This window comes from Plecotus auritus (genome assembly GCF_963455305.1).
Source record: "Plecotus auritus genome assembly, chromosome: 5".
Classification (NCBI taxonomy): Eukaryota; Metazoa; Chordata; class Mammalia; order Chiroptera; family Vespertilionidae; genus Plecotus; species Plecotus auritus.
In genome coordinates, this window is record NC_137776.1 from 177004743 (window position 1) to 177032606 (window position 27864).

Sequence of the window (27864 nt, forward strand, 5' to 3'; positions counted from 1 at the left end):
TTCGTGGCCCATGCGCAGAAGTCGGTTTTCGGCTCTCAAAAGAAATTTCAATCGTTGTACTGTTGATATTTGGCTCTGTTGACTAATGAGTTTGCCGACCACTGCCCTAGGTGACTGACTAGGCTTGAACGCTTGTAGATTTGTTGCTCAGCCCTCACATGTTACCAAGTTTCATTAGCATCCTTTTTATACCCATTTCCAACTACCTGTATCACTTTTTTCTCAAACTATTCAACAGCATCTTAATCATTGTATTCATTTCAGCCTCTTTTCACATAAAGTTGTCAAATTCATAAAGACAGCCATAATAATGTCCCTCCACATGTGCTTTCATTTTTTATCTTTACCTGAGGTTATATTTTTATAGATTATTTTTTAAGAAAAACGAAGGGGAGGAGGAAGGAAGGAAGGGGAGAGGGGGAAGGGATAGGGGAGGGGGCGGGGGAGAGGGAGAGAAACATTGATCAGTTGCTTCCTGTATGCACCCCAACTGGAGATCGCACCCGAAATCCAGGCATGTGCTCTGACCAGTAATTAAACCCGCAATCTTTTGGTGGAAGACACTTCAACCAACTGAGCAACCCAGCCAGGAACTTCCACTCTTGTCCGAAAACCTTTCACTGAAGTCTCACTATTGACAGACCAAAGTCTGATTTCCTCATTCAAAGCCACTGTCAATAGTTCCAACATTCCTCACCAACAGCATCTTACACTCCACCAAGCCCTTTCATATTCCTTATCTTTAAGTGAACCACTTGTTCTTCCCAAAGCAATCTTGAGCCCTAACCAGTTTGGCTCAGTAGATAGAGTGTTGGCCTGTGGACTGAAGGGTCCTGGTTTCAATTCTAGTCAAGTGCCTCAGTTACAGGCTCAATCCCAGGCCCTGGTTGGGGTACATGTGTGTGTGTAGGGGGGGGGGGGAACCAATCAATGTTTCTCTCTATATATCTCTCCCTTTCCCTTCCACTCTCTCTAAAAAATCTATGGAAAAATATCCTTGGGTGAGGATTAACAAAAAATAAAAATTTTAAAAATGCTTTTTAAAAAAGCCATCTTGAACATTCTTACTTTGCTAATGCAATTCCCTTCCCCATTTTCTCATCATCTAATCCTTGTTCTCCCTAACTCAGCAGATATCATGAACTACATCCTCTTTGAAGTCTCTTCTTCAGTCTCCTTAGCTGGAAATATTTTCTTGTCTGGACCATTTTATCATTCATATATACACCTCTACTGACAGATTGGAAGCTCTTAAAGATGAGGGTCTATGTATATTTTATCTGTATCCCTCAATGCAACACAGATTATGCATAGTAAATAAGGACTCAAAATCATGATGAAAAATTAACAAGATCTTAAGGATACTCATGAAGAAGAATAACAGGAATAAATATTATCATAGACTTTGCTATTATCATAGCAAAACCCTACAGCTAAAGCATCCTTTACAAAGTAATAGACTACAACTAATAAAAGAACAATTTACTCAACAAATACTTAGTGCCAGGCACTATTCTAGGTGCCTAGAATCTACAGAATACAAAGCCATCATTAATTCTTTCCTTAATGAAGCTTATACTCTAGTGAAGGTGAAAAAGGCAATAAACATTAAATAGCAAAATATAAGCTAAACTAGAGACCTAGTGCTGTGGAGTCCCTCAGCCTGGCCTGCGCCCTCTCGCAATCCAGGACCCTTAAGGGGATGTCAGACTGCCAGTTTCAGCTTGATCCCCAAAGGCCAAGCCGAGGGATCACACTGGTGCACGAATCTGTACACCAGGCCTCTAGTATGCATATAAGATATTTGGTTACTCTTTTCCCGCCACCCCCTTCCCTTTTTCCCTCTGAGATTCATCAGTCTGTTCCATGTTTCCATGCCTGTGCGTTGAGCGTCTGCCCCCTGGTGGTCAGTGCATGTCATAGCTACCGGTCCAACGATCAAATGGTTGCTTAGGCTTTTATATATATAGATGGTTTAAGTGGTATGGAGAAAAAGAGGATAGAAAAGAGAACCTAAACCAGCAACAGAGGAGCTGCCATTTTAATAGGGTGGTAAGAGAAGGCCTCACTGGAAAGGGGTGTGCAAAGATCTGAAAAAGATGGTGCAACATAGATCTGAGAAACAGGATCCTTAGGCAGGGCAAACCACAAATGCATAAGACCTGAAACAGGAATATGCCTGACATGTTAAAGAAACAGCAAGAAGACCATTGTGGCCAGAATGGAGTAAACAAAAAGAAGAAATCAGGTCAGAGAGAAAAAAAGAAGGGATCCAAGCACATAAAGCCTTTGACAGGACTTGGCCTTTTACTCTAAGCAAGATGAGGTATCACTAGAGAGTTCTGGCTAGGAGACAAAATCCGACTTACCATTTTTAAAGGATAATTCCTTCTACAGTATTGAGAACGACTATAAAGGGGCAAGAGCAAAATAAGGCTACTGCAATAGTAAGTCAGAAGAGCTGACAGACTTAAATCTGTAAAGGTGATGAAAAGTGGTCAGAGTCTGGATATATTTTGAAGATAAAACTGGCAAGCTTTCCTGATGGGTCAGATGTCGTGTAAGAGAGTCAAGGATGATTCGAACTTTTGGAGGAGCAACTGCAAAGATGGAGGAAGATGCAATTTACTAAGATGTGGAAGACTGCAAGAGGGGCAGAAAGAAGATGGGGCAGGGTAAAGATGAGGAGTTTGTTCTGGGAGAAGTTCAGTTTGAGAGGCCAATAAAAATACATAATCTGAAGTGTCAAAGTAGGCAGTGGGATATACAAGCCTGGAACTTCAGAGATAAAAATGTGGGAGTCATCATCACATATATGGTATTAAAAGCTATGAGATTAGATGGAATCACCAAGGGAACGAGAATGAAAAGCAGAGATCCCATGGGACGGTACAGTATTACGAGGTAGGAGTAATGAGGAAGAACCAACAAAGGAGACTGAGAAGCGAAGAAGGTAGGAGGAAAAGCAGCCGAGTGTGGTGTCTAGAAACCAGAGTAGAACGTATTTCAAGGAAAGAGGCATCCACTGCAATAAATGCTGTTAATAGGTCAAGTAAGAATTATTAATCTTTGTGGTTTTGACAAGAGCAGTCTTAGTAAAGTGATAGGGTTTAAAGTCTCATCAGAGCAGGTTCAGAAAAGAACTGTAAATGAATAGAAACAACTTTTTCAAGAAGTTGAAAAACTGGGTTGTAGTTGGAAGGCACAGTGTGGTCAAGAAAAGGTTAAAAAAAAAAGATGTAGCCTTGGCCGGTGTGGCTCAATTGGTTGGGCATCACCCTGTGCACCAAAAGGGTGCTGGTTCAATTCCAGTCAGAGCACATACTCAGGTTGCGGACTCAATCGCTGGTGAGGGGCTTGCAGGAGGCAACAAATTGATGTTTTGCTCTCACATCAAACATTCACTCTCTCCCTCTCCCTTCTTCTCTCTCTGAAAACCAATAAAAATATTTTTTTAAAAAAACAGATGTATGCTGACTGAAATGAGCAGGTAGACATGAGAATAATGAATGATGCTGCAGGAGAGAGGGGTGAGAATGGATATGATTTTAACTGTTACAGAATTCCAAAGAGTCAAATAGCCCAATGAAGAGAAATTTCACTAGGTTAATGGGCAATAATTCCAGAATACTATTACTCTTTGTGATACTGAAGACCATAGGACGGCAACCCATAATTCTAATTTGCATGCAATAGAATTTACAGAGAATCTTCACATTAGGCATTTTATGTTATTTCCTTTACGCTCAAAATAACTTCAAGAGGTATTATCTTTATGTGACAGATAAGGAACCAGAAGCTCTGAGAGAGCTAGTAATTTGATTACCACACAAAGCTGGTGAGTGGTAGAGCTATGTTTCAAATACAGGTCCTTCTGAGGATTAGATAAGAAATTGTTCATTTACGGGGGTTAAAATAGTTTTGTGGTTATTTTTTATGGTTGAAGTATTTATGGATGAAAGTATATGATGTCCAAGATTTACTGCAAATACTCCAGCAAAAGCAACAAAAAATGTGAGAAAGAGCAGCAAAATGCTGGTAACTGTTGCAGTTAGATGATGGATATGTGGAAGTTCACTGTACTATTTCTCTTTTAAGTACATTTGAAAATGCCATGATAAAAAATAAAAACCCAGCTGCTTACAAGTCAAATTACTTCAAAGCCTGCCCTTAATTTCTGCTCAACTCTCCTTTCAAAAAAAATGTTATGTGCTTCATACCTTACAATTTTTTTATTGTCTTTAATCCTCACTGTAACTGTTAATTAGGGATTTTATTCCAATTTTACACATAAAAAGAGAGATCTACAACTAATAAATAGCAGGATTGGACCTCCAAGCCAAGTCTCCTATATCAAAACATTCTTCTACTACCCAATACAGAGATCAAGGTTGTACACAGGGTCATCTCTGGGCATACCTATAAGGAGACTCTTTCCTTAGATCTTTTTGCTAATGCATAACCCTAGGAAAGGACAAGCTTTATTTCAGTCAATCTCTCCTTATTGTACTCAAGGGCTTGACTAAAGAGACAGGTTTCAAATTTGCCCAGACATCAACCTTCCTTGCCAAATTGGAGGACTAACAGAAACTTCCTATACAACTTCTGAAAGGGTGTTCTGAAAGCCTACCTACCTCGCAGAGGTGGGCAAACTTTTTGACTCGAGGGCCACAATGCGTTCTTAAACTGGACCAGAGGGCCGGAACAAAAGCATGGATGGAGTATTTGTGTGAACTAATATAAATTCAAAGTAAAGGAGCGGAGGGGAGAGCAAGAGAACCCTCTGCTCTTTCTTTCGGCTCCGCGGGCCGGATAGAACAGCCGAACGGGCCGGATCCAGCCCGCGGGCCGTAGTTTGCCCACGCTATCATAGTGACCAAAGTCTAGGTATATGAACCCTGAGCTCTAGAAATAAAGGACACTAGTAAACAATAACAGTGACCAATATCAAAAGCCAATTTTATACAGTTCCACACTTACCACAGAGCTGATGTACCACAAAGCATCTTAGTCAATACTTATCTTTAAGATACCATAACCTTTAAATTTTTATTGATTGGCTGATTTTAGAGAGAAGAAGGGAAGGAGAGGAGGAAAAAAAAAAAAACACATTGATTTGTTGTTCTACTTATTTATGCACTCACTGGTTGATTCTTTTATGTGCCCTAACAGGGGATTGAACCCGCAACATTGGTTCATCCGGACGATGCTCCAACCAGCTGAGCTACCCGGCCAGGGCTAAGATACCATTTTTATTTTTTTGGTTAATCCTCACCCGAGGATATTTTTCCGTTGATTTTTAGAGAAAGTGGATAGGGAGGGAGAGACAGAGAGAAACATCGATGTAAGCAAGACACATCAATTGGTTGCCTCCTGCAACCAAGGTACATGCCCTTGACTGGAATCGAACCCAGGACCCTTCAGTCCGAGGGCCGATACTCCATCCACTGAGCCAAACCGGTAGGGCAATACCATATTTTTTAAAGCCTCACCACTAATATGTTTGAAATCTGTTCTTCCAGACTAACCTTGACATTAAAAGCTTATTTACAGCTTACTTCAAAAACAACTAAAAATATGCATACTAAGGTTCTAGATGTTTATTCTCTCCAGCTGCTAGCAACCTACATTGTCAACACCTTTGTAAGTCAAAACTGCAACACCTTTCCCCTCTGAGGTCGCCAGCTTTTGTAACTAAAACTGAGTTGTCCAAAGTCACCTAAGTTAAGAGCTACTCAGTATCCAATACTTCATTAGGTTAAAATGCAGGTTACCTAAGCTGTACAAAAGCCTATGACTACATGGAATGTTTGAGGAGTTTCAGATTTACTAGGTATTAGAAACATAATAAGAATAAATTTTAAATAACAAATTACTCCTTTATCAGGTTACTTACCTGCTGTCTTAAAATGTACTGATTTTCATTTGCGCTGACTGCATATAGGTAACCAAAGTTATAGACTGCATTTTCACATTAAGGGCCAATCTATCTACAGAACAACCTATTCTTTGCTCAAAAAAATATTTTTGAGCCCTACTAAGAAATCTCAGGTCTGGCAAAAAACACACCTTTGAGCCTAAAGTCAATGCATGTTTGCTGAATTAGACTAGCAAAATATGTTTAAAAGCATACTTTTAAAAACTACTTGTTTATGTCAATAGTATTAATATGGTTAAATTCAATTCATAAACAAAATGTTGATGTGCTCAATAGGATACTGTGAAAAGCCCAGCACCTGGAAAACTGCAAAGAACAGGAAATTGTGCAGGTGCAGTAAGAAACTACATCTTAACCATGACCCAGAAATGCTTCAGAAATTATTACACAACCTGCTGCAGAACTCTCACTTTTCAAATGGAAATGAACTATGAAGTCACAAAATGCAAGGCTGTGATTTTATTATTGATATAATCAACAGTACCTTTTCAAATTGTGCTAAAGTTAACTAAAGAAAGCAGATGTTCTACATAGTGTTAGTTATGTCAGAAGTTAAGAGAATCTGAATATGAAATACATTCATCAGCAAGACATATATGTAATGTCTTTTGTATGATACACACCATATTTCTAAAAAATAACACACTTGACCCTCAAGATAAGAAATAACTCAAATTAGCAATGAAAGTGACAAATCAGGTCATCTGGTGACCTCACTATTCAACACAAGGCCTAAAAGTTAAAGATTTGCAGAGCTTTCTGGCTCAAACATTTAAATATTTTTATCACCATTAATCTGGTGGTGATAAAAATATTCCTTTCTGTTTTGATTGACAGATAAACTTACATCTCAATAGTTTTCTAAAATTAGACTGGATTATGAAGCCTCTCATAATTACCTGTCAGAAAGTTTTTCAACAGCTAAACAAATTTTTAAAACAACCCAATTTTCCAATAAACTGAATGAAGAGCAGTAAGATGGGTAATGGTTAGATCAGCTAGCACAGAAAGAGTACTATCAGGGCTGAGTATTACCAAGCTCAAGCAAATTAATGTCTAATAAAGCAACTTACTATTTACATTTTTGCAATATCTATCATGACCTGCATCTGGAGGCTCTTTACAATGAATAAACCAAACACAACATTTAAAAATAAATCCCCTTGTCAATCAATGGGCTTGGAAATCTCAAATGGATGGGTAATTTTTTAACAACTAAAACTTTAAAAAGGAAAGATTCAATAAATCTGAAAAAGGATGTTTATTGCCACTAGAAGGGATAGCTCTATTTTTCTGCTCAAGTTACTCAGCATTTCTCAATTTTCTGCTAATACATAGAAAAATGTATTATGTTTATTATCCCTGATTTACGAATTGCATTCACTAAGTGATAGAAGTACTCTGTCTCTGGAAATTCAGGCTTAGAAAAATTTAGGGGCTATAGCTGGAACTCATAATGTCTCTCACAAGCTTCTGCTTTACTCAATTATTCAGACACCAGCACTCGAAATGAGCCAGGAAAGATAAGTAGACAGTAGAGCAAAGAATGAACAAACTTCAATTCACAGACATCTCTTGATAGTCACAGAAGTTTCATCTCTATCCAAGTTTCTCACTACAAATTAACCTATTTAATGCCAAAATCTGAAGTACTAATTGTTATTTGACCAGGCTAAAAGAAAAAAAGGGCACTATAGAAATAACATCTATTCCCCATTTTTACATAGTTCTAATCTTCCTGAAAGACTTACACTTGTTTTATATAAACCATCTCAATTCTCATGGGAGGTAGATAAAGAGTCAGGTTTCTGGAGGAGAAACAAGCACAAAGGGATTAAGTATCTTGTCCAGCAAGCACCACTGAAAGTAAAACCAGACCCAATTATTTAGCCTACAAAGTCTAAATAAACTTCCTTCCTTGGTTCATAAACTTAGCATAATATTTTAAAGTGCCTACAAACTATCCCAAACCATAGGACTTCACAGAACAATACATATAACTAGGACACTAAGGCAGAATTGAGTATTCTGAGAAAGACAGTACTGCTTGCCCCAAATCATTAAAATGAACTACAATGGACTTAAAAATACAAGAGGAAACAATAGCCATTTTGGAAATATTTTTCAAAGGTCATTCTATTCATCTTCTATCCTACTGCTCAAATTCTCTTCCAGGGAGTGAAAGGGGTCAGACCAGAGATGCTCCTTATAATTATATTCTTTACATATATCAAATGTCAAAATACTAAGAGTTTCGATGGAAGGCATATTATACTCTAAAAGCCTTTCCCTCCAAAAATAAAATCTTATGGTAATGCCTTCAGAGCATTATTTTGCTGCCTTCATAATACACTTCAAATTTAGATTTCAAAAATGATTAGGTTCGTTTATTTTTCATTTATATTTACAGATTCAGATTACTTAAAATGTGTTTTGCTCAGCCCTCATTATGGTTAGGCAAGATTCCCACTTACACTTGAATTTATTATTTGAACTTACTTATAAATGACTGCGTTAAGATACTTCCTAAATTGACAAAAGAAAAAAAATTAATCAACCCAGAAAGCTTCCCAATGTACCAATGTATGTATCTGAAATCATACTAGGTACCACATAGCACACTACTTGGAGCCCACAAAGTGATAACTGAAGTTATTTCTGCAACATGATGAAATAATTTTTTTTTGCAAATCTGACAGACTAAATTGTTCAACTGTCAAGGGGGAAATGATTTTCTAAGGTTCTAGAAAATCCTGCATACTGAGGCAGTCTCAAGCAGTTTCCTTAATCCGTCCAAGCCTCAAAGAATTTAACACAAGCCACCGAACACTGAATTGAGACCTACACTGAAATGTCTGTGCTCAAAACCCTAAAGGTTATTTCCTATGTATTTGGCAAGCTGATATCCCTATGTCCACACAACCCCAGAAGTCTTTCCTCAATAAAACTAATACTACCCTCCCCAATTCAGATAGAAATACCCCTAAATCCAAAAGCCTCCAACTGAATTTTACTTGAACTATTTGGGAGAAAAAGCTGACATCCCAGGATCAGGTGTTTATACCCCAAAAGAGAGTTACAAGAGTCAGAAGAGCTCCATTCCAGCCACTTCTGGGTGCTAGATGTATTTATTGCCTCTGTCTGCCTGTAGTATGGGACTCAGATATTACATCATTCAATATCTGAAAACTGCCCCATTACCCAGAAAGCACCAGGGTATCTGAGACACTGCACCAAGGTATCCCTTCCTCCCTCTCTAATACACAGCGCTTGAATGTTACTGATGCAGGGCCTTGCTCTCCCAGTATCTTCACAAAGACATCTGCCCAGCAAGCTGCTGCAATCCAATTTCTATTCACTCTCTGTGTATTCTTCATGACCCTGTACGCCCCTTGATATATTCTTCATGACTCTATCTGCCCACTCATCAGGCCAATGTGCTAGGATACCCCACTACACACCTCCTGCAAACTTAGGAATGTGTACTTAGCTCTCCCTTATCCATCCCCCATTCACTGGGTTCTGGAACTAAAACCAGGCTTCACCATCTTCCTGACCCTAGAAGTATGACCTTTCAGATATGGAACAGAGCTTACTGTCCTCCATAATCCATTAACACCATTCCGTGATCCACACATACACCCCACACACTCTCCAGTTTCTCTAAATCTGGAATGCCCTCCCTTTAGATTTTGTCCCAGCTTCTCCATTCTGCCCTTCCTTATACTTCCAGCGACCTAAAAATTTTGGCCCCTTTAATCTCATGATTCAGTTTTCCAACTCTCCGACACCTCAGCACCCTGCTCTTTTCACACTCTTCTAAGCAACCTGTTTTCCTAACTCTCTCCACCTGCATAGTCATTTCCTGCCCTACACCTGGTTCCCAACACCACCCCAAACCAACAGACAACCTATCCCTTTCTAGCTACAGGTGGACCCACACACATCCCTACCTTGCACTTACCCCATTATAGGTATTACGCATTCTTCTACATCCTATCCCCCAAAATATCCTGTCTCCCCCCACTTCCTGCCCTCTGTTCCCTGCCTACCTGCTTTTCTCTACCAGAAAAAATCTAGCACCCCAAACCCTTGCTTCCCCCCTCCCTATGTTGTTCTCCAGACCCGTATGCCTTCCCTTCCAACCCATTCCCTACTGCCTCCCTCTGCTGATGTCCCTTCACATGCACACTAGCACCCTCTCCTTCTTTCTCCCCAACTTCCCTCCACACGTCCTACTCAGAAACATTTTCTCCCATCTGCCCCCGTGGCTCACCTGCCACTCCAAGAACTCGTCCTTCACCCCAGCACCTTGGCCGTCCATCACACACACTCTACTCCACCTGTCCCCTCAACGCCCCCAATTCCAAAGTTCCCCTCTTCTGCTCCAGCCCCTTCGTGCATACTTCTCCTGCCACCCGCGAAATGCCCTGCTCACCTCCTGTCCAGACATCTCCTCCCCACCCCCACCCCCGACTCCACTGTCCCCACCTCTCCCCCAAACTCCTCAAACTCAGGCCCTGCTCCCCTCACTTTCCCCCTCCGCCCTCTGCTCTCTCCCCTGAGCACCGCTGCCAGGTGGATGCCTGCCTGGTCCCCTCGCAGGTCCCCCCCCCCCCCCCAGTGTCCCATCCACCGGCCTCCGGTCTCGCCTGCACCCCTCGTGGCCAGACCCTGCCCTCACCCCTCAGGTCTCCGGAGGCCTCTGGCCTACCTCGCACACCTCCTGCCCAACGCCCTCCATCTCCCTCCTCGTCGCGGAGAGACCTCAGACCGCCCCCCCTTTTCCCACTCGCCCGGTCACACTCCCTCCCCGTTTCTCCCCACCTCTGCCCGGCGGTCGTCTCTAGATCTGCCCCCACTCCCGCCCCTCACCCGCAGCCCAGCCGGCCGCTGCTCCCATCCTCCCGGGATCCCCGTCTTCTCCACTCCCACCACCTCGCCCCTGCCCCCCTCAGGGCTCTCCTCACTCTCGCGCACCCCCTAGACTGCCCCCACCCGCCTCTGTCCCCCATCCCTCCCGCACTCGCCCCGACCCCGTGGGTGCCCGAACCTGCCCGAAGGCCCTCTCCCTCCGTAGGGCCGGAACCCTCCACCTACATGCTCCCCCAAACCAGCACGCACCCCCCGCAGCCCCCTGAAGCCTCCCCCCCGCCGGCTCCTGTCCCCAATGTCCTCCAGCACCTGCCCAGAGCCCCTCGCCCTCTGTCTTACCCAGACCCCCCGGCGCCAGTCCCCCGCGGTCCACGCCCTCCCCTCGCTGGGGGCCGGCGCCCGTCCCCACCAGGGAGGAGGGCTGCCCGCTGCCCTTGCCGAGCGGCCGGGCGCTGCAGCGGCGGCGGCGGCCACAATGCCGGAGCCGCGGGGGCCAGGAGGGCTCTCCGCCCCGGCCGCCGCCGCCGCTGCTAAGGACGCACAACAAACAATGCGGGGCCCGGCCGGCTCCGCCAACCGCCTTAACCGCCGCCTTAACCGCCGCCCGCCCGCCTGGGACGGCCCGCCGCGCAGGCGCCTGCCCCGCCGCCGCAGCCTACCCGCGCCGCCGCGCTCGGCCCGCGCCCGGTCCCCGCTCCCGCTCCGCCGCCGCCGCCACCTCGTCAGCCCGCGTCTCCGGCTTCTCAGCCCAGCGGCGGCGGCTGCTGCCCTGGTGGCGCTCACGGCTCTGGTCTCCGCTCCGGCGGCAGCGGCGGCAAGCACGTGACGCCGCCGAGCGCACCCATTGGCCAGGACGGGGGGCGGGCCCCGCGGCTGCTGGGGAACGGAAAGCCCGCCCCCTGCTCGCCGCGCGCCCCCTCCACGCGCACTCAGCCGCACCTGAGAGCGCCGGCCAGCGCCCGCCGCCTGCGCCAACTGCGCACCTGGGGACGCGCAGGGAGCACACGCGGGTGGCGGCCGCATGCACCTGTGAGCGGACGCTTACGTAAACTGCGTCCCCGCCTTCCTCCCGGCGCCTGGCCCCCGCCCTCTGCAGCACCTGAGCCCTGCTGCGCTAGCGGCGTAACTGCTGCGGAGCGGGGAACAGCTGCGCAAGGAAGCCAGCGAAATGCACGGAAACTTCGTATCTTCCGAATCTGGGAGCGGCCCTGGGCCGCCGCGACGAACCAGGCTCCAAATCCCCACATCCCAGAATGGGGTGCCCCCCCAACCCCAGCCGCTAGGCAAACAAAGTAGGAGCTGCGTGCAGTGCCTCCCCAGGTGGAGAAGAAATCCCAGTCTCCGCACTCCTACACTTACCAGCTGTGTGACCTTGACCAATTACAGAACCACTCTGATCTTCAGTTTCTTGGTCGGAGAAGCTGGGACAATGATTCCGGTTTAAGAGCTGTTGGAGAGATGGGAAAAGGCAATAGGTGTGAATTCTCCTAGCACATAGTAGGCACTGAACAGAAGTTGCTACAGCTTAGTCAGTAACCACCTCTCCTTCTCCTACCGGAATGGACCCCTCTGGATTGAGTTTGGGTCCAGGGCCTCCCTGACCTCCTTATAGTTGGGTCAGACTTTGGCTGAACACTACCCAGGTGGTTCTGGGGAAGATATGAAGATTTGCTTTTTATTTTAGAGTCAGCATCTTCTTGGCACCCAGCATTCTGCCAGCTTGGCCATTACTGAGTACCTGCTGTATGCCAGGTGCTATGCTGGGTTCTAGGATGCACAGGCAGAAGAGACAAGTCCTTGCCCTAAAGAAGTTCCCAGTCTGGGGCAGAATGACCTGATCAGGGAGGGTTGGGAGGGCTGGGGTCCAGGAGGGATCTCCAACAAGAGTCCCCTCCAGGCCTTTTCCCATCTTTCTAATACACCAGACTCAAATATTTTAAAAAGCTTTGGTGATCTGGTGTTAAGTTTCAAGGTGCAAGCCTTTCCCTTCGCCCCTCCTTCAGGCCAACTTGACTCTGCAGCCACACTGCACTTCAGAACTGTACTTGCCAGAGTATGCCCAGGTTTGTAACACTTCTGAGCCTCTGAGCCTCCTGAGCCAGGTGCTGAGCGGCAAATCCCTTTCTACACCCTCTCCTCATCTCCAACTACCCACACCTTTCCTTAATCCTCCTGAGAAACTCCTTGCAGTTCTTATCAGTCAACTCAGAACATACTCTCTCAGAAGCTGCTTGGCTGCTTCAGACACACTGTCTAAACTCCCTCTGTTCTGCACATAGCCTGTTAAACGACGTGTTCCATGGCACTGCATTGTCATTGTTTAGCTGTCTGTCTCCTCCCTGAACTGTAAGCACCTTGAGGACAGGGTCATCCCTACTTGAGTGGGTTAGGCAGGACCACACAAGCACAAGAGATGAGATCATTAAAACTGGGCTTTACAGGCAGAACATGAATTTGCTAGAGGAAGAAGAGATGCCACAGTATAAAGGTCAGTGCACACTACCTGTGGAACCTTGGAAAATCAAGTTTACTCATCTATCAAATGAGACTATAACACTGAATACCTCATAGAGTTGTTACAAAGATTCAATGAAACAATGTATCTCAGACACTCAGTATGGTGCCTGGAACTTGGTAAATTACAAACATTTTTTTAAACAGGAGGACTGCACAGCATTAAGCACTCAGTAGTATCTCTTATTCCAATATCTTTATTGAGTTTATAACTCTAACATTCCTGACAAAAACATGTGATACTAAAGTAAAGTAGAATTTCAAGTGTGCCTCTCCCTTTCTGCCCCCCACTCAACTGCCTCTACCCCTAATTCCACCCTCCCAGAGCAACTACTGTTAAGTTTTCATGTCCTACAATGTATGTCCAGAGAAGAAAGAAAAGCTGCAGAAAATTACATATCTATAATGTAATACTTGGATTCTGCATAGAAAACAGTCAGAAAAGAGTAAACACCAATTATTACTATTATGCCTAGAAAGTGGAACTGGGTGTGGGGTGGGGGACTTTAAATCCTGCATTGTTTTAATTTTTTAAAGAATACATATAGCCGAAACCGGTTTGGCTCGGTGGATAGAGCGTCGGCCTGCGGACTGAAAGGTCCCGGGTTCGATTCCGGTCAAGGGCATGTACCTTGGTTGCGGGCACATCCTCAGTGGGAGGTGTGCAGGAGGCAGCTGATCGATGTTTCTCTCTCATCGATGTTTCTAGCTCTCTATCCCTCTCCCTTCCTCTCTGTGAAATATCAATAAAATATATTAAAAAAAAAAAAAAAGAATACATATAGCCCTAGACAGTTTTTCTCAGTAGTTAGAGCATCAGCCCAGAGACTGAAGGGTCGCAGGTTCGATTCTGGTCAAGGGCACATACCTCAGTTGCAGGCTCAATCCCCGGCCCTGGTTGGTGCTCATGCGGGAGGCAACCAATCTATGTGTCTCTCATATCGATGTTTCTCTGTCTCTCAACCTCCTTTGCACCCTCTCTAAAAATCAATGGAAAAAATATCCTCAGGTGAGGATTAACAACAACAAAAACACACATATGTAATAAATTTTAAAATTTTTATTAATATATATATGTATAATTCACACTTTTCAAGTGTACAAGTCAAGGACTTTCAGTAACTTTACCGAGTGAAGCAACATCAATATAAGTCAGTTTTAGAACTTTTACAGATTCCCCATAAAATCCCTCACACCTATTTACTATTAATTCCTATTCCCACCCCCAGCCATAGGCAACCACTAATCTACTCTCAATTTTTGCTTTTTCTGGATATATTAACACATTGCGCACCAGTAATTTTATTGCTAGCTTTACCCAGTGGCTAGATAAGTTTCTATTGAACGAATACAAAAATGTTTTACAAAGTATCATACTTTAAAAAGGTATTAGCTTGTAAGAACATGTAATGAATACTACAAAATGAAATGGGTATTTAATTTTAAGGCGTGCCTTTAACATTTATGTAAAACACTGTGTAATATGAAAACACGGGAATGCTCGTGATCTGCCTGCAATGTGTTAAGAACATTTCCTAAAAAGATCAAATACATGTTTTAGAAAAAAAGAATAAATGTACCACCTCCTAATCCCACCTAGCAATAGCAATCACTGTTAATATTTGTGTCTATTGTTCCAAACTTCTCCCATGCATATCAATACATAACTTTTACAAAGAGAGATTATAGTAACCCCTTCAGTTTTTTTTTCACTTAACAATATAAAGTAAATACACCTCTTTTATGTCACTGAATATTCTTTTGTATAGTGTTGTATCTTAAGAATCATTTAATTAAGCCAACTCCCTATGTTAAATATTTGGGTCTTTTCCAGTATTTCCACCCTTATAAACAGGGAAAGGTAATAGATGTTGTAAAATCCTAGAGCTCAGTGAGTTTTGGAATCACACTAAATTCAAACACCAGTACTTCCTGTTTCATCCCTCCATTGCACCAATATTTACTGAGAGCCTGCTATGTACATCCCCTAGGGATGCAAAAGCAAGCAAACAGCTATACAGCCCTGCCCTCCTGGGGCTACAGGCCAGTGGGAGAGATACACATTAATCAAATAACCTTGAATAGCCTACAGAGAAGGGAGCAGCCAACAGGGGAGGAAAGGCAGGGGTCTGAAGAGGCATTTGGGGACCATATCCTTGGGTCAGGGCTGAGCCATTCTCACGAAAGGTGCCTTGTAATGGGAGGTGGGTTGACTCCCCAGCATGAGCAGCGGGAGTGCAGCCTTTCACAGCTCCAAGTGCCTTCACACCTCAGCTCATTTTACTCCCCAACCCCTCCCGCCCCCGCCCCCCCACCAGAGAGAAGGAAATAGAGGACACTGAGGCCCAGAGAAGGAAGGGACTGCCCAAAGCCACCGGGCCAGGAAAGGGCATGGCTGAAATTGGACTCGGGTCTGACTCCTAGGCCAAATGACATCTTTAAGAACCACACTGAGACAGAGGCAGAAAACACCTGTGGCTAGTGTCTATTGTATCGGTAGAGCTGCACTATCCTATTTAAATTTAAATTAATTAAAACTAAATAAAATTTAAAATTCAAAATGCCGTTCCCCAGTTACATTAGGCATGTCTTAAGTGCTCCATAGCTACCACATTGAATGGCGCTGATATAAAACATTACCATCATTGCAAGAAGTCCTATTGATCAGGCTGACCTAGAAGAACAATCCTAACAATTAGTGGTAGCAGTAATGATAATTTACTTGTATATTATTTTCCAACGCACTTGCCCTGGGACATAGTAGAGTTCAATATGGTCCCCCTGTTTTTCATTTCCCCACCCCTCCACCAACTACAGGCCAGCTCTATCAAAAGAAGCTGAAGACAGAGAGGTGGCTAGTCCTGCTGTGGGTGAGGGATGGGACACGGGGGATGTGACATCCCTCAACTTCCTGCCATCACGTTAAATCTGCCTGCATCTCCAGCCATTCTCTCTTCCTTATCTCCTTTTACCAAAACCAGCTCCTCTCAACAAAGACCAGGTCCTTTTACTGTGTCCGGATACCAGCTTTTCCTCCCCTCTGAGGAACTTCATTCCTTAATCTGCCCCTCACTGCTATGGCCAGCCTCTCCTTCCCCGCTGGGTTCTTTCCATTATTACCCAGACAGTCTCTTCCATTTTCTAGGGGAAAAAATGAAGGGAGGGAGGGAGGGGAAAAAGGATGATATCCAGGTGACCATGTGTCCCTTACATTTTGAGAAGCACTGCCCCGAAGTAAACAGCTGTAGGTGCCGATTGGAGACTCACATACCATGATGGAATCACTGTTGTTGATGTGACTTTCTGAAATGGTGAAGAACACTTGGTACAGTCTGAACACAACAAGGTATAATCTTCACTCACTTTGCATCGTATTTGCCTCCCTGGAATATTAAAATCATGCCAGGATATACTTTGTCTTTATATGAAAAATGAACTTAGTTGTTAGGCGCATATAATTGTACACAGGACTTTCACCTACATCCATGTTCAGTGTGACAGTCAAACGTTGTGCAATAGTGTCCATGCATTGCAGGGCATCTGGCTTCCCCCCAATAAGTGTCACGATGACTACCCAAACTCCACCACGACTGTCTAAAAGCCCCAAGTGAGAACTATGTTCTAGACATTCCTTCAACAGCCCACTCCCCATCTCTGTTTGGCCATTTCCCATGCTACCCAACTGTCCGTTAACTGCAGCTCTTTCCTCTAAACCCCAACCTTCCCAGTTCAGTTCCCTTATTGAGGCTATGGTAGCTACTGATATTAGGCAGAAAGTGTGTTTGATTGGCTTTCTTTGTATCCCTTAGAAAGGTGCCAGGCTTCTAGTAGTCACTTAGTGAATGTTTATTGAATGAATACCCAGAAAGCTCTCCCGTTCCTCTTCCCTGGGTAACAAACCCAAAGCAATTTGGAAGGAGAGGACTAGACAGGAACAGGGATTCCTCATCAGGAATTCCCCAATTTCTACAGAATTTCTTCTACTATCTAATTTCTGTGACATAATATCTAATATTTAATTTCTATCAGTCCACGATGCAAAATAACCCAGAGCTGCTGCTGAAACTGTCCCACCAAAGTTCTCCCCATCAGAGGACACAGTCTCTCCCTGGAGTTCTGGGGATAAGGCCCAGACCCATCCCTCTCAAGCATAACATTTCTTTGAAGTCTCACATTTCATCTTTAAAAACCATGCAAATTTCACCTTTTATTCCCATGTTTGTTTTAACGGGAACATGATGTTTTTAATGACTCTATTTTTCTAACTCTTGAAGTAATGCATTCCACACTCTAGGACGAAGCTCCTTCTGCCTCCCGGCGCTCTGAGCGTTTCCTGGAACCACTACCTCGCCAACATTTACTAAGCACCTATATTATATGCCACACAGTATATTATGCACTTAACGTGCATTATGTCTTTAATCCTTGAAACACTCCCATGAAGTAAATACAATGTTCATCTTAATTTATGGTGGAGGAGACGCGGGCTCCGGGAAGGTAAGTGATGTGCACTACATCACAGAGCTGAGAAGTTGAAGACCGGGGATTCGACCCGGTGCTCTCAATCACTGTGCTGTCCACCCCAGTTTGAAACGCCAGCTTCTAGAGTTTTAGAATAAGAAAGCTTCCAGACAGCAGGGAGGCTCTGCGAAACCACCCAGCCCTACCATTCTGCAAACTAGGGAGAGTGCTGAGGTGTCCGGGTCTCTGGGTGGACATATTTTCAGGGTCCACGTGTTCTAAGAGAAGTTTTTAAGCGTGTGTCAGGCCCTTGCTGGTTTGGCTCAGTGGATAGACTCTGATAGAGTGTCAGCCTGTGGATTGAAGGGTCCAGGGTTCGATTCCAGTCAAGGGCACATGTCCGGGCTGTGGGTTCGATTCCCTCAGGCAGCCAATCAATGATTCTCTCTCATCATTGATATTTCTATCTCTCCCTCTCCCTTCCTCTCTGAAATCAATAAAAATATATTTTTTAAAAAAGTGTATCGGTTTCAGTTACAATCTACAAATAATAATAATATAAGCATATTCTGGATCACTGGGACAGCCACCTTGTAAATGAATCCTGATGCCCAAATTTTAGTTTTTGCTTTGGTGCAGAGTAATTGCCTAAAATGACGGGTTTAACCTTAAATGCAGATATCTTAGACTGGAAATCAAAATTTCAAGCCAGTAAGAAATTGTTCCTCTTAAAACAGTAATTTAGAACTAGGGGCACTTTTTCCCCCCAAGCCCCTACCCAGGACATTTAGCAATGTCTGGAGACACTTTTAGTTGTAACTGGCATCTAGTGGATAAGGACCAAGGATGTTGCTAAACATCCTACAATACACAGGAGCCATTCCCCCGCTCCCCCACAACAAAGGATAATCTGGCCCAAAATGCCAATAGTGCTGGGGTTGAGAAACCAAACTTTAAACTGGTTTCTATGCAGAAGGAAGAGAACAGAATGGAGGGAAAGGATTGGAGGTACAGCTTCTCTGAATGAGCCTGGTTATCTAGCTGTGACTCTGACATTCCATAAGTGATTCATGAAAATATTTAAATCATATACATTTGAAAATAATCCTGCCCAACCAGCATGGCTCTGTGGTTGAGAGCTGACCTATGAACCAGGAGGTCAGGGTTCAATACCCAGTCAGGGCACATGCCCAGGTTGCAGGCTCAATCCCCACTGGGGGGTGGGCAATCCCCACTGGGGGGTGGGCAGGAGGCAGCCGATCAATGATTCTCTCTCATCATTGATCTCTCTCTCTCTCTCTCTCTCTCTCTCTCTCTCTCTCTCTCTCCTCTCTCTCCCTCCCTCTCCATTCCTCTCTGAAGTCAATAAAATATATTTTTAAAAATCCCTAAAATGAAAAATAAGCAAAAACATGAACATAACTTTATATGAAGTTGACAACATGACCATACAGAAAAAAAATGAATTCAACTGACCCCTTAAAACAAAGTACTGCCATGAGATATATTCTAAGAATATAGGGGCAGGGGAGGACACAAAGAAATCTTAAACTTATCTCAACAGTCTTATTGTTGGTAATAGTAATAATTATAGTATTGCTATTTAAAAATGTCTCTTATGGAATAAGACGTTGTAGTAATTACGTCAATGGTATTAGGACCCCAGATTTTCAAGACAAAAGAGTTACAAGTATAATATCAAACAAGTTAGGTAAAAAAACTTATAATTTTAAATCTGAGTTGGAACTATCAACATTGCTATTCAATTCTCTCCTGGAAATTTCATAAAAACTGGAGGGTTTCTTTTTTAAAAAAGAGAAAAAGAATTAAGTCTTTTTTCTGCCTTCCTTTATGAACTATATTTCAGGAACCATCTAGCCCTAGAGGTTATAAGATAGTTCTTTTACTCAGCAGAATTTTACCTAATAAGTCAGAAGGAATACTAAAATTAGATCATCACCATTTTGCAAACCCTAATAATATACCTGATTTAGGCCACAGTCATAATACATGGTAAAACCTTTGAATGAAGGATTGATAGAAACTTTTCAATGAAGAAGTAAGGGTGTCACCACCTAAACCCTCTGATAAATGTGAGCTTCACTAAAAGTGAGAGGAACACAGGTTCCGGGCCTCCTGGTGAGACACGTTCTAACGTACACAGCACCTCTGCCCTGGCCAAAAAGGTTTAACCCGAATCCAATGAAGGCTTTAAATAAAACGTATCACCTCCAGTAAATGCAGGGGCTAAGTATAAGTAAATGACACCACGAGGAAGCAATCAGCCAAATTCAGAATGTGGACTCTTCTACGGACAACTGATCCAGTTACTTCAATAAGTCAAAAGCATGAGAAAGAAAAGTGGGATTAAGGAAGAAGAAGGGACTGATCTAGATTAAAAGTGAACCTGGCTGGTGTAGCTCAGCTGGTGGAGTGTTGTCCCATGCACCAAGGGTCTTGGGTTCGATTTTTCGGTTGGGGCACATGCCTGGGTTGGGGGCTCGATCCCCAGTGGGGGGCATACAGGAGGCAACCAATTGATGTTACTCTCTCACATCGATGTTTTTCTCTACCTCTCCCTTCCTCTCTCTCAAAAATCAATAAAAACTTAAAAAAAAAAAAAAAAAGAGTCTTAAAGACTAGTCCTAGGACCGGCCCATAATCACTTACCCTGTGTTCAATTGGCCCAAGTAGTCACAAGCCAGACCAGATTCAAGGGGGTGGAGGTACAGACTCTGTAGAGGAATGCTGTGTGTGCTCAGGGATGGAAGGAATTGGTGGGCCATACAGGGAGGAGGCAAGCTACATAGATGGGCACAATGACTCTTCTGAAGCATGGGTAAATGAATTTTCCCTTGTTCATTGCACCTTTTTAAAAAATATCTATTTTTCTTGATTTCAGAGAGGAAGGGAGATGGAGAGAGAGAAAGAGAGAAACATTGATGATGAGAGAGAATCATTGATCGTTTGCCTCCCCTATACCCCCTACTGGGGATCGAACCTACAACCCGGGCATGTGCCCTGACGAATCAAACTGTGACCTCCTGGTTCATAGGTCAACCCTCAACCACTGAGCCACATTGGCTAGGGCATTGCACCATTTAAACCCCTCTCAAATCCATCCCTTCCCGCCATTCTTTCTACCACTATCTCGGTCCACCTCTGAGAGGGTGGTGGCCTCATCTCCCCTCATTCTATTATTGGGCAATTGCTGCATGCTCCCTGCGAGTTTTGCAGAAGACCAGACCGCCAAGATAAAACGCACAGGTGACACTACTCACTGGCTCATTGAAACATTTAGAGGAAAGAATTGCCGGGCCCTCTGATTCTGCCACCGCTGGTCACTGTGTTCCTTTCCAAAGCTCGCTTCTTGAAAACAGGTCACAGAAACTGTCCTTGCTGAGTCCCAGTGAGTTTGGGTTTCTTTAAAAATAGCTTGTTCTTCAAGTGCAAAAAATAACATCTGAGACGTTTAAGTGTGAAACACACCTTTGTCATGACTCGGTACAGGCTGAACGGAAATTTATTAAACTTTCCAAAAAGAAAAATTTCCTCTTGAACTGAGAAAGCCTGAGAGGCGGCAGCTTGGGAATGGGGAGGGGGGAGGGAGAGAAGAAAAGAGACAGGTGGAGCAGGAGAAAAGCAGTAAAAGGGTCGTTCTCACCTCTGTGGCTTTCACGTGCCATTCTTTCCACCTTGAATGACCTTCCTCCCCCAGGCTGCCTGATCAAGTTCACTCCTCCTGGAAGCCTAATTTGAATTTCACCTCCCAGAAGCCTTCTCTGACCCCTCCAGGCAGAGTTACTCACACCCTTTGTTCTCAAAACACTTTGTACGTGTCTTTATTATTAGCACAGTGCATTGAAGCTGTCAGTTTGCAGGTCTGTGTCCCTTCTGAGACTGTGAACTTCTCTCATCAGCAGGAATACTGGGTGAGTCATCGGTGAGCCCCTTGGCCTGGCACCAGGCCCTGCACAGACGGGGTGTCGGGCAAGGGTGCAGATAAGAGATGGTCTCACTGGGAGATGCTTTAAAGCCTTTCCTTCCTTGTTCTACTTTCCAAATGCCTCCTGACTCTCTCCACACTCTCCTAAAGCCAAATCTTGCAATCTACCTGCGTCTGAGCCCATATGCTCTGCCTCCCCCTGGATACAATGGAAGCATTGTCCCTGCTGCTACCTAGGCCACCTGCTCCACGTGCTCACCAGATCACATGCCCTCTGTTCCTGCAACTGTTCCCTTCTCCTGCATCATTGATCATTTTACGTTTCTAGCAAATTATTTCCACTAACATACAAATATTCTCCAGTTTTTCTCAACTAAATATTTGCGTGGCGCACGCACACACACAGCCTCATTTCTCTACAATTATCCTATTCTCTCCTCCAGCCACTCCACTCTGCTCCATTTAATCTTAAGATCACCAGTGACTTCTGTTGCCAAATCCAAATGACTAGTTCTTTCTCTGCCTCGGTTTACCTGACGGCTCAGCAGCATTCAACTCCGATCCTGCTCTTCTGGAAACACTTTCTCCCTGGGCTTCCAGCAGTCTACAGTCCTCCTCAAGTGTCCACCTGACTGCACACTCCTTATCAGTCTCCACTCCTTATCAATCTCCACTCCTTATCAGTCTCCCTGGCTGCGTCTTCCCTCTCAACCTACCCCTACAGGTTGCAGTGCCCCAGGGCTCAATCTTCAGATTTCCTATCAAACTCACTCCCCAAGTGACCCATCCAGGCTCAAGCCTTGATGTAGCCCTTGATAACACTCAGATTTCTATCTGCAACCACAACCTGCATTCCAGACTCAATGGCCTACAGCCATCTTCACTGGGAGGTCAAAAAGGCATCCTGAACACAACATATCCAAAACTAACTTGCGATTCCCTCAGTCCATCTACGCCTTCCTCTGGGCCCCCCCCATCTCAGTAAAAAACACCACAGTTCACCCAATTACTCAAGCCAAAAGCTTTGGACTTCTTTATTTCTCCTCCCATATTTTATTCAATTCTATTGGCTCTGCCTTCAAAATATACCTAGATTCTGACATCTATTCACCACTTTTTCCACTACAACTATTGTCTAAGCCAGCCGTGGGCAAACTACGGCCCACGGGCCAGATCCGGCCCATTTGGCTGTTCTATCCGGCCCGCGGAGCCAAAAGAGCGGAGGGTTCTCTTGCTCTCCCCTCCGCTCCTTTACTTTGAATTTATATTAGTTCACACAAACACTCCATCCATGCTTTTGTTCCGGCCCTCCGGTCCAGTTTAAGAACCCATTGTGGCCCTCGAGTCAAAAAGTTTGCCCACCCCTGGCTAAGCAATGACCTTCCTCCTTTTTTAAACTTTTAAAAAAGATTATATATATATATATATATATATATATATATACACACACACATATATATATATATCCTATATAATAAAGATAATAAAGATGTAATATGCAAATGGTCTTTATGCCAAGAAGTGTAACGACTGACTGTGTAATGACCGATCATGGATCAGCAGGAGGGTGGGCAGTGAGCTACAAGTGGGTGGCAGAGAGCTACAGGAGGGGGCAGGGCAGCAAGCTATGAGGAGGGGCGGGGGGAGCTACAGGAGGGCAGGCAGCGGGCAGAAAGCTACTGGATAGTGGCAGCGAGCTACTGGCGAGCTACTGGCTCATGGATTCATGCACAGGGCTACTAGTATATATATATTGATTTCAGAGAGGAAGGGAGAGGGAGAGAGAGATAGAAACATCAATGATGAGAGAGAATCATTGATTGGCTGCCTCCTGCACTCCCCACACTGGGGATCGAGCCAACAACCCAGGCATGTGCCCTGACCGGGAATCAAACTGTGACCTCCTGGTTCATAGATCAATGCTCTACCACTGAGCCACGCTGGCCAGGTTGGACTTCCTGTTATTTTTCAAGTGTAAAGCATGCTCCTGCCTCAGGGACTTTGCACTTGATGTTCTGCAACCTCCAAACATCTGGATGGTTCACTGCATTTGGGTTTCCCTTACTCAAAAGGCCTAAAAGAACCCTCTCTAATCCCTCATCCCACCTTAATGTTTCTCACTGCAATAGTTTACTTTCTATTGTATCTCTCCCTACCCCCTAGACCAGTGGTCGGCAAACTCACTAGTCAACAGAGCCAAATATCAACAGTATAATGATTGAAATTTCTCTTGAGAGCCAAATTTTTTAAACTTAAACTATATAGGTAGGTACATTGTTATTAACTTAATTAGGGTACTCCTAAGCTGGCCTAAGAGCCACACTCAAGGGGCCAAAGAGCCGCATGTAGCTCACGAGCCGCAGTTTGCCGCCCATGGCCCTAGACTGTAAATCCACAAGAGCAGTACCACTCTGCCATTGTCAGTTACAGCTTTATCCCCAATGTCTAGCAAAGTGCCAGGTAGACAGGAGGTGTTCAGTAAATTATTGCATAAAAGACTACCTCACTAACTAAACGAATGAATTCACTTCTGTCTACTGCCCCTGCCTTGGGCCAGGCTTCAGTATCTTTCATCTGGGTGGCAAAATATGGCCACGATTTTCCCCTATCAAACGCACACTCCTTTGAAATGTGACTCTGTCATGCCTCCTACTTCCCCTCCTCTGAATCTGTGCTGGTCCTGTGAATCGCTTTGGCCAATGAAAGACGTCAGAAGTGACATCATATGATTTCCAAGAGTAGGCCTTAAAAGACCTTGCAGTTTCTACCTCCCCACTCTTGCTAAGAACTCTTCTAATGCTAAGAAGAAATCAAGGATGAGAGACCACATGGAGAGAGGTCCAGTTATTACAGCCAGCCCAGCCCCCAGCCAACCCTCCAATGGAATGCAGCTGCGTGAAGGAGCACAGGCAGGACCTGCAGAAGAACTGCCAGCCAATCCACAGAATCATGATCCATAATAAACCACTGCTTTAAGCCACTAGATTTGGGGGCTGCTTTGTTACACAGCAACAGATAACTGATGCAGCCTGGATGGTTGCAGGGACTTCCACTCTAGGTCCTCTTCCTCCAGTCTCATCAACTCCAGTTGTGCTCCACAGGACACCAGAGCAGTCATTCTAACTTGAACTCACGCCGGATTAACTATTTTGTTCAAAGTCTTTAGTAGCTCCCATTTTACAAGATAACATTGAGCTTCTAGGTGGTAGTATACTCAGCCCTCCATGTCCCAGCCTCCGCAGTCCTCTTCAACCTCATCTCCAAATACAGATGGCACCCTCTGTGAGTTAGGCCCCAGCTAGCAGGAGCAGTTCTTGGACTCTGAGCATCAGATTTACTTGGGAAGCTTTGAAAATTTCCAGCGCTCAGGCTCCTCCCCGCTGAGACTCAGATTTAATTGGTCTGAAATGGGACCCAGGCAATGGTACTTTCAAAAAGCTCTCAGGGGGGGATGCTAATGTGTAGGCAGGATTGAGAACCATTGAGCCAGAGGACCTAAAAGTGTATTTTAAAATTGCTGATCTTGCCTTCAAGGAAATTCAAAAGCTGCAAGGAAAGATTAAATTATGCTCAGTGCTCTTTTAACATTAAGTAAGCAATATTGTGTTCTATGTTTTGGGAAACTGGTAATAGACTCTGTGAGAACATTCTTTAATTATTTGAAACATTAAATTATCAATACTTCACTTCCCCAATTCTAAGACACACCCTTCTCATATTTAAATGTTTCTGAAATCAGGTTCCATGTTATTATTCAATGTGTACATTTGCTGTTACTTTGTTTCACGAAAAGATATTCGTTAGACTAAGGTGTATCTTATTGCCAGTGGTGATTACAATCAAGCAAACATCTTCCCGGGACACAATACTGTAAAGTGCGAACTGCCATAACCTCTTTGATCCTGATTGATTCTTCCATCGACCTGGTGAGGCAGAGTTCTTTTAATTTTATTTTATGTATAATAACTACTATGATTTATTGAGCATTTACCTTGGCCACACATAGCTCTAAATACATTGCAAACACTATCTCATTGAAGCCCACTGACTCAAAATGTGACCAGGTTTGCCCTAGCTGGTGTGGCTTGGGTTATTAGTTTAGTTCGATTCCTAGTCTGGGCACATGCTAGGTTTAGGGCTCGATCCCTGGTGGAGGATGTGCAGGAGGCCGCAGAGCTCTCTGTTCCTTCCTCTCTTTCTCTAAAAATCAATACAAAATTTATATCTTTAATGTGACCAGGTTTTATGCACAGAAAAGCTGAGGGCCGGAGGTTTAAGTCAGTTGCCCATGGTCACCCAGCTGGGAGGCTGAGGGAATGTGGCTCCAGCCCACAGGGACTCTAAGCATGCCATGGGGCTTTCAGGGGAGGGTCCTCCCTGCTTATTTCTCAGAAGGAAGTGCAGATGCCTTAACATGGCATTCAAGGCCTTTCACAATCCATCCCAAACCTACATTGCAATGAAAAATTCAGAGCCCCAAGTAGAGAACAGTCATCAGCTAAAAAGATCCCATTAATTAAGGGCCCACTCTGTGCCAGGCACTTCACGCATATTATTTCTGATCCTCCGAACAGTCTGTGTGAGGGTATTTGCAGGGGGCATGGGTTGGCTTTGCTGCGATTACCCCTCTTCTTTCTTCTGGGTTCTCTTTTGGGTATCACCTCCCCTCCCTAGTTTGAACTCTTAGTGAGGCTGTCAATCAAGATGCCCCACCCTCCCCTGGCCAAGGAGTAGGTGAGTGACCCTAGCTGGGGCCATCACACTCTATGGATCTAAACCTTGAACAGAGTCAGGCTCAGTCAGAAAAAGTGGCTTGAGTTGAATCATCCCAGAGTCAAGGCTCTGTCAAAAATAATCTATATATATAAAAACCTAAGAGACCGAACAACTGAACAACCGAACAACCGGTCGACCAGTTGCAATGACATGCACTGACCACCAGGGGGCATATGCTCAATGCAGGAGCTGCCTCCTGGTGGTCAGTGTGCTCCCACAGCAAACCTCCCGTGGCCGTCCAACCTCCCGCAGCCCCTCTCTCTGGCCAGCCAACCTCCCACAGCCCCAATCAGCCCCGATTGCCTTGCCGGCCAGACTGAGAGACCCTGTTCGTGCACGAATTCGTACACCGGGCCTCTAGTCCTATATAATAAAAGCCCAGCGACCAAACAGCGGAATGACCAGAACGACCAGTCGACCAGTCGCTATGACATGCACTGACCACCAGGGGGCAGACACTCAACGCAGGAGCTGCCCCCTGGTGGTCAGTGCGCTCCCATAGTGGGAGCACCGCTCGGCTGACCGGATGAGCGGCGCTCCCACAGCAGGCCGATCCCTGCAAGCCACACCCCCCACCAGTGCACAAATCCCGTGCACCAGGCCTCTAGTAATAATAACAACAGCAACAACATTTTTTGAGAGTTTAGAGTGCAAGGCATTCATTTAACCCTCACAACAATCCTACGTAGTAGGCCCTCCTATACTCGCTCCCTTCCCTAGCTAGCAGATGAACAAGCCAAGGAAACAGCTGTTTAGACCTTTGCTTTCTGAGCCCGGTTCTATGTCCTCTTTTCCAAATCAGTGTTCTGTGCTGCAGCCTTCTAATAAATTCCTCTTTACTCATGAATCAGAGTGGTACCTGTTGCCTGCGACTCAAAAAACCTAACTAATTAAAGTATCACTATTGCTGTTTACGGGTCAGGAGTCTGAAACTCTGGGAACTAAAATCACCAGCTAGTATAGTCATGATGATAACAGTAACAGTGCTAGCATTTATTTAAATTGTTTAGCATTTAATGACTGCTTACTACAATGCCAGTGCTGCGCTAGGGGATTTACATGAATTATTTCACTTAAACTTCACAGCAACCCTCTGAGATCAAGCTGTTTTTAATAAGATACAATTCACATGTCATGAAATTCCTTCTTTTCAATTGCATGACTCGGTGGTTTTTAGTATATTCACAAATCTGTGTACCCATCGCCACTATCACCACCAGAATATATATTTTTTTAAATATATTTTATTGATATTTTACAGAGAGGAAGGGAGAGGGATAGAGAGCTAGAAACATCGATGAGAGAGAGACATCGATCAGCTGCCTCCTGCACACCCCCCACTGGGGATGTGCCC

At 44.5% G+C, this 27864-nt stretch overlaps 1 protein-coding gene across 6 annotated transcripts in view; it reads right to left on the reverse strand.

Annotated features, from left to right (window-relative positions):
* The window catches only part of STRBP (spermatid perinuclear RNA binding protein), a 147784-nt gene extending 126299 nt beyond the window's left edge, over window positions 1-21485 (reverse strand). Inside the window, exons 1-2 of one of the 6 annotated variants that reach the window (XM_080669540.1) lie at window positions 21453-21485; window positions 12173-12260 (exon numbers count right to left, since the gene is read on the reverse strand). The gene's annotated coding sequence lies outside the window, so the exon portion shown is untranslated. Of the gene's footprint in view, window positions 1-11152; window positions 11201-11472; window positions 11624-12172; window positions 12261-21452 lie in introns of those variants that run through there. The other 5 variants (XM_080669541.1, XM_080669543.1, XM_080669544.1 and 2 more) reach the window with 5 other exon arrangements.
* Between the last annotated feature and the right edge of the window lie 6379 nt (window positions 21486-27864).